Raw genomic sequence first — 7,627 nt, 5'->3', positions numbered from 1 at the left:
TTGATTTGGTGCCACGTAACTCATTGTGTTTGTGGCGTCGTTCATCCTGGTGCTACAGCGCCTGCAGCCTTAACGTGTGCAGACAGAAAGCGAGAAGCTGTGATAAACACACCAGTGTGGTGTTGGTGAGACGATGTCTGGACACAGAACGTGTGAGCAAACTGGGGATGGGAAAATATTGTTGCCTGTTTTACAAATGAGAAGATGGTGTTTGCTTATGTGTGTGTGTTTTCCTTTTTTCTTTTCTCTAAAGCCGGGGACAAGAAATCGATATCATCTGGCAGGATGAATGTTTCACTACATTATTAAATGGGTCATGGTAATGATTCAAGTGCTGATGTAATGTATGGAACTGTGCCACAAATTGAATACATCAAAGTCTTAGATGACCTGTGTGGAAAAGCAACTATTCATGCACCTGTTCTTGACTATGCTGTATAAAATGTTCACTATTATGCCTCTAATGTCATTTTATCTTCACAGTTTTTGATCAATTGTTACTAGTAAACCACTGTTGGTTCTCGTAATCTGTCTCCATCAGTCTGGCTTTTGTCCTTGGTAGAATTGCTATTTTTTAGAGACCTAGCTGAACATTAGTATCTACGGAATGCTAAAACGATGATTACTATATAATTAGTCATGTGTACTGCAACAGCATTGAGAAATAGAGATAACATGTTGTGTGTAGCTGTTTTCAGTTATATGAGTAAACTACTCTTGTAAAAACAAATTACAGGCATAGCATTCCTTGACAGCTTGCCCATTGTAGCATGGGCACATCTACATACTAGGATTTAACACTGTTCGGTTAGATCCTGAGAAAAGATCGGACACATTAGCATATGAACTTATATTATGCATAAATATCTAGGATATTAATACAATCGATAGAAGTTCATACACTAACTGTCTTGGTCTATATTTTAATCCAAAGATTAATTTTTAATTTAAGATTATTAAATTTTACAGCAAAAGTTTATTAAACAGAAGACTTAATGGATTCTTTGCTGATTCAGTAACCAAATATACACCATTCTGTGTTTCATTTCAAAGGAGAGTCAAGTTTAAAAAGTTAAGAATTTATTACTAACACTTTTAAAGATGACAATTTGAAAATGACAATTTGTAACAGCTTGATATTAAAACTTGTTATTAAAAGCTTTACCTGTGTCTGAATGAAAAGCTAAAATGAAATGCGAGGTTTGGATGCGTGGATGATATCTCAGAAGATTTCTTTCAGAGAGAGAAACGTGTTCTGGGTGAAAAATATTGTTTTGCAGCTAACTTATGGTTTTTCAGAGAGAGAGAGCAGCATCAGACGCCATCTGTCAGGAAGTGCCTACCTCACCCAGTTCAGGAGACCCTCTGTGGATCTGAGATGTCAGGTGGAGATGGTTTACTCCGAGCACGAGGTTGGTAGAAGGACCTTAGTGTGACTCAAATCGGTCCTGAGATGTCTCCGGGTCACGACTGATGAAAGTATTTGTGTCTCAAAATCAATAACTCTGAAGGAGTTTTTGCGTCAGCTGGTTACAGGTGCGTTTATTCGGACCAATTCTATCGGCATGACAACGCTTAGTGAGGATTCGTCCATCTGGAGGCAGGTAACCTGAAAAAAAAAACTCAAAGGATATCACATTTGTTAAAAATTCATCCCACAAACGAGAGAATTTGTAACGGTCCACCAGTTAGTGGAAAAGAATCCGGTCAGAATAGAGTTGTTCCGTAAGCGTTTTGAATCTGGTATTGCGGACCCACAGAGACACGAGTTTGGACGTATCTGTGGGAGCAGGCTCATAAGCGATTTGGTAATCAAACTGTTTGTATCTTGTGTTACGAACCCACAGGGAAACTTGCTTGAATTTACCTGAGGGTTCCGTCCGGAACTGGAGCGAAGCTGATGGTTTAGCTGTTAGATCAGAACCTGATTTTACCTGCTCAAAGTTGGGTGGCAGCTTTACGGAGGCGACTTTGTTGTGATCAGAAATAGTAGTGAACTGGAAATGCGAAAATGATGCTCGCAAAGCAGGAGGAGGCTCCCCACCCCCCTTTTGTTTCTCAAACTTATGCCGTGTCTGTGAGACAGGAGAAGCATAACAAACAGTTCTTAAGCTCTTAAAAGCCCTATTACCAAGAAGATGCACATTGTCACCCGAATCGTGCTGAAAGAGTAGGCGTTCAGATGTCCAAAGACCTGGAGGTGTTGGACTTGGAGGTTCTGAAAAGTAGTGATCCAAGGATGGTTGTGTCACGGTTGTCAAAGCAAACCTAGCCATGTTTAGAATCAGATACAGACATGACGCTAGCTTTAGGAACATGTTCTGTCCTGAAAACTGAAGCCAAGAATACTTTATTCCCAAGAATGATGGAGGTTCCCACACAGAATCAGAAAAACCCGGTTCAACCAGAGTAGTTACAGACTGACTAGAACTCCGCCCCGTAGAAGGTGCAGCACCTAACTCTGGGTCGGAGGTCAAAGTTGTCAGCTGAATTGGTGGAAGGTCAGTGTCGATTTCTGCAATGACCCGCCCGCTCGGAGGAGGCGTTCCCCCGAACTGGTTGAAGTCCGCAATGGAAAACTCAGTGCCACTCGGCACCCCCCTTTTGTCAGGAGGGGCCCCGAGCAGAGCATCACTGCACGCACCTACACCTCCCGGGCCGGGTGGCCTTCCCGAGCCTGTGAGAGAGGTGTGCGCAGCAACCACCGAGCCACCTTCAACATCGCCACTGACTACTTGACTACTGGAACCCGCAGGGTTTTCTGCGTCGTCGTGGTCACCTATAAGAGAAATCACAGGAAAGAGAGCACAGAGGCCAGAGACTAAGTCACACCCCTGTGAAAGGAGAAAAGAATTGGCCACCGTATTAGCAGAGGTCACAAACTGAAAAGTGACAAGGTCATTCACATAAAGGTCAAGATGTCCGGGCACAAACCCCTTAAATGGCATGGTAGCTCCGTCCGGAGACCACAAGTGTTTCACGGCGGCTGACGTTTCCATCACGCCCCGATAAAGAAGCTGGCTTGTGCATGAGGCGGACTGACGAGTAAAGCAGACCTCTGACTGAAGCGGTGGACCACAGCCTGAAGATTTCACACCCATGCTGGAGAGATGGTCAGCCTCTAACATGGATGACAGAGAAGAAGCATCAGGAACCAAAGGGTTAAGCACAACCTGTTTGTCAGAGAGGTCAACCATAGGCTCAAGAGATTTATTCAGCTTAAAAGTAGCAGAGAAAGTGTTGTTTATTTCAAACCTTGATATCGATGGTGGGTTTTTGACCCCCTGGAAGAAATAAAAGTAAAGAAAAAGCGTTATGACTGTAAACAGCATGTTGCATGAATTCACGTCATGAATTGCAGACCAGAACCACCTCCGACCCAGTGCAGCTGGCACCGAACCGCTGCCACTAGTCCCCACTGCGCCCGACCGGCGGCACCCGCCTAAAACGGGCCCGTTCGGGCGGCGGAGGGACCAGCGTGGCTCGGCCGGTAACCAGACTCCTGCGTCTTGGCATGTTCTGGAAGCAGAACGTCAGAGAACCTTACATCAGGTGTAACAGTGCAAGAAAGATTTTGTCGTGTCTCGTCCATCTCCCATTAAGTTCAGAGCAACTCGCGTTCTTACCTTCTGAGTCGACGTAAAACTCCGGGCAGATTCCTTAATTTGTCTCACACAAACAAGGACTGTCCGTAGCTTACTTAACTTGATGACACAGGGTAAAACAAGGAGCTGTTGATAGAGAAATGAATACACACAACTTCACAAGATGGAAGAAAAAGGCATGGATCCGAGCAACAGGGCTGCGAAAGCCGACCCGTTCACCGGTCCAAAATAAAAACTAAAAAATAATAAACCTTACGCTGCCGTGTTGGTATCAGACGGACAAACGTAGCAAACTGTAGATTCTACACACCGTAGTGAATTACAAGAATCACCGCCGATGCGGGTTTTGTGAGGACACAGACTGACTGTGAAAGAAATGGTTTGACAATTTAACGGGACGCGTTCCCTTTTTGTCCAACTGTGGCGCGCTAGCTTAGCTCTCCGGCTAGGCCTAGCGTTCTTCGTCTGTAGCGACCAGACTTAAATTTTCCCGATTAACAAGCAGGCATCTCGCTCCGCTTGTAAAAACGGCCTTTTAAAGCGTACGCAATCTGAATGCAGTAACGCGTGACGGCCATGCTTCGCCTTACGACGTTTACCGAGCGATCCAAGCTACGGTAGGTGTCACCGAGCATTCCGTTTAGATTCGGCTGTGATCAGTCGCCAATGCAATGGAAATATTTTCCACAATAGCGCGTCCACAGTGTCAACACACTGAGACGAAAGGTGTCCGAGAATTTAGTTTCGGTTCGGAGAATTTAGTTTTAACGTTAGGACTGAGGATAAGCTGCTCACGGTAGCTCACCCAGCAAGCTCAGAGTGGAAATGTCGCATTCCGACCTGAAGAGGTTAGAGACGCGGCGGCGCGTCAAAATGGACAGAATTTAGTCAAAAGCACAACTCACACGTTCGCTCCGACGGCGAAGATGGGATAAATCAAAGTTAGGTCTGTAATTTGCGGTCAATTTGAGATCGGAGATCTTCCCCGTCAAGTTTCCACCAGGACGTCTCCCGGAAGAGTGACTTCAGCGGAATAAATTCCGGTGTTTTTCAAAATAAGACATCAAAGTGAAACAGAGAAAAGCGCTGTTTGTAGCTTTTAGATGTTAGAAATCAGATAAATCGCAGATATAGAAGTCTGGATACGCTCGCCATTAATGTAGCGTTGTGGTTTTATGCTCTTTTATGAAAGAGGAACCATGCTACGTATTAATTTGGAATATTAATTTTTAATATTCAATAACCAAATTTTATATTGTTCAGAAGACTCAAAGGTTGTTTTCATCGATAAACTGCCGATAATATCTGAGTGTCTGTGTTTCAGTTCAATGAGGAAACCAGTTTGAAGGATTACAAGTTTTAATTCTTCAAATTAAACTAATGATTTTGAAAATTGACAAACAGGAAATAACAATCACATTGGCAACTTTTTGGGACAATCTTTTAACAGTTTATATGCTGTTCTTGCTCAAATAGACCTTCTGGTGAATTTATGAAGATTGAGAATGTTGTGAGCTGTGAGAGTGATATGAGGTGAGATGGATGCGTGTGTGCATCTGATTTTGCTTCAAGAAGAAACAGGTGTCTGAGTGAAAAGTGATGGTTTGAATAAACTTAGGTTTAGTTGGAAAAGATGCATCCAAACGCTAAACACCGTGTTCTGTCTCACCGAATTCTTGTGGACCCTCTTTCGGATCCGGGCCGTGGAGGATGTTGTGATTCATCCAGATGACACCGGCGGCTGACAGGAGACGTAGGTGTCGAACGGAACCGGTCCAGAGTTGCCCTCGGTACACGTTGATGGTAAAGCGTTTTGTCGACGCGCTTTCTTAAGTTAATTCACTCAGAAATCAAAAGACTCTGTAATGAGTCTGCGTTAGAAGTTGCGATTCAGCTATTCTGCCTGGCTTGGCAGAAACAGCGTGAAAGGGGGGAAGAACGAGCCAGCCGGCTCTGCCCCCCCCTTAGGTTTTCAGGTCCACTCTCTTCCGTAGTCCAACACGAACTGATCATAAGACCGAAACTTACCAAAAACCTTTCTCTTCTCAAAGCAAACGTGCGTCATCAAATGTGTCTGGAGTTTACTGTGAGCAGGTGTGTGTGGGTGTGTGTGAATGTTTGTGCTTGAGTGTGTGTGAAGGTCAGTAACAAACATTCTCAACATTATTTAAGAATGGATTCATTAAACCATTATAATTACCCCAAAGCATAATAGTCATTCATTTGATTAAACACATTTATAATGAGCAAAATGATAATGGTTACTTTAACATTAAAATCAAGAAAAGGAAGTTTAAACTTTATGTTTTGACTTGGTCTGGGTACAACTCATGTAAACACATCTTCTGGTAGACTGCAGGTGGCTGATGTTATGGTTTCCTCCCAGACTCGCTGGCGTTCAGGTCTTAATCTGTGGGTGAAAGTTCTCAGCGACCCATCTTTGACCCAGCTGAGTCCAGCACCACCTTTGTGACAGAAAACCCATATTTCCTCACGTTACAATCAATAACTCTGAAGGAGTTTTTGCGTCAGCTGGTTACAGGTGCGTTTATTCGGACCAATTCTATCGGCATGACAACGCTTAGTGAGGATTCAGGCGTCCGTCCCTCGTCCTCTGGTTGGTTCAAGAACTGAACTTGAGCTGCGGAGATTTGGTTTTAACAAAACCTCAGAACACGCCCTCTCAGCGTCAGAAAGCTTTTTGTTATGGAGCAAAGACATGTGAGAGCAAGTTAACTTTTACCCTGGATTCAGTCCTGCATGAGGTGTGCACGTGCCAATGACCTTCTGGTCACTGATCACACATTACTGATTATCATAATAATTATTATTAACCCAAAGAATAATAAGTCATTTCAGTAATTAAATACATTTATACTGAACCATGATGATTATTTATGATTATTATATGACTGTAATAAACAGTGAAAACAGTTTATTAAAATTATTATTTTAAAATCTTGAAGTGTCCTTCATCATGGGACGGATCAGCAGACAGATAAAGATGGTGTTTAGCAAACTTCACGGCTCCTGATGGATAATCTGTGGAACAAAAGTTACATCTTGACCCAGCAGGGGAAGTGTGACCTTTGGGTCACAAATATGAGGCCATTCATGTCGCTACACCATCTTTATTCTGCGTTTTATCATGTTTTTGCTGGGTCAGTCATTATTCTTAATCCATGTTTTACTTCTTTCATCATGCTTTATATTATTTTTATTTAATGTACTGTGTACTAGTTTTTTAATGTGCTGTGTCCAGCGCTTTGGGCTCCCATAGAGGGTTGTGGAAGGCGCTTTATAAATAAAGCCTTGATTGAATGGTTGATTGATTGATTGATTGATCTCCAACATGTCACTCTAGTTCAAACAAAGATCTTAAAGACACAATGTGTATTTTTACCTTTAATCTCTGGAAATATCCATCAAAATGTTAAAAAAGAATAAAATGATGTCCAGTTTTTGAAAAATATTGGCAGCTTTGTAACATAACCATAAAAATCGGGTCTAAAGTACATTAGGCGCAGGTATAGTGTTTTGGGGGGATGCTTAGACGCCATGTTTCCTTCTGGCCGGCTCGGTCCTGCACCTGTCGATGTCACACTGGATGATTGATTGTATTTACGACATTCTGAAGTTAGGTTGCCACGTTCAAAAATATTTAGGGAGTAAAAAACACGAACTTAAGAACTGCTAAACTCTTTCCAAAACATGTGAAAGAACAGAATTGAATTATTTTAGGTTTTGCGTGAAAATAAGTCCAGGACTACAAATGTACATCACCAAATTGATGTCATCGAACTAGATATGGAGAAATGCTGAGGAAAAATGGCTGCAAGTTCAACAAACTTCAAATCCTTCCACCAGGAGCAAAGAATCACCATAAATCTGGCCATGCGGTTGTTGATACTACCATCACCACTGAGAGAAACTTTTTCTAGAGCAACAAAAACTGTGACCCACATACCTGTTTAGTTCCATTTTGCTCCGATTTTCACAACAAGCCGATGAAAAGAAACAAG

Source organism: Nothobranchius furzeri, chromosome 6, assembly GCF_043380555.1.
Source record: "Nothobranchius furzeri strain GRZ-AD chromosome 6, NfurGRZ-RIMD1, whole genome shotgun sequence".
Classification (NCBI taxonomy): domain Eukaryota; kingdom Metazoa; phylum Chordata; class Actinopteri; order Cyprinodontiformes; family Nothobranchiidae; genus Nothobranchius; species Nothobranchius furzeri.
The sequence above is the reverse complement of the archived record's forward strand: the minus strand, read 5'-3'. Positions refer to the sequence as shown.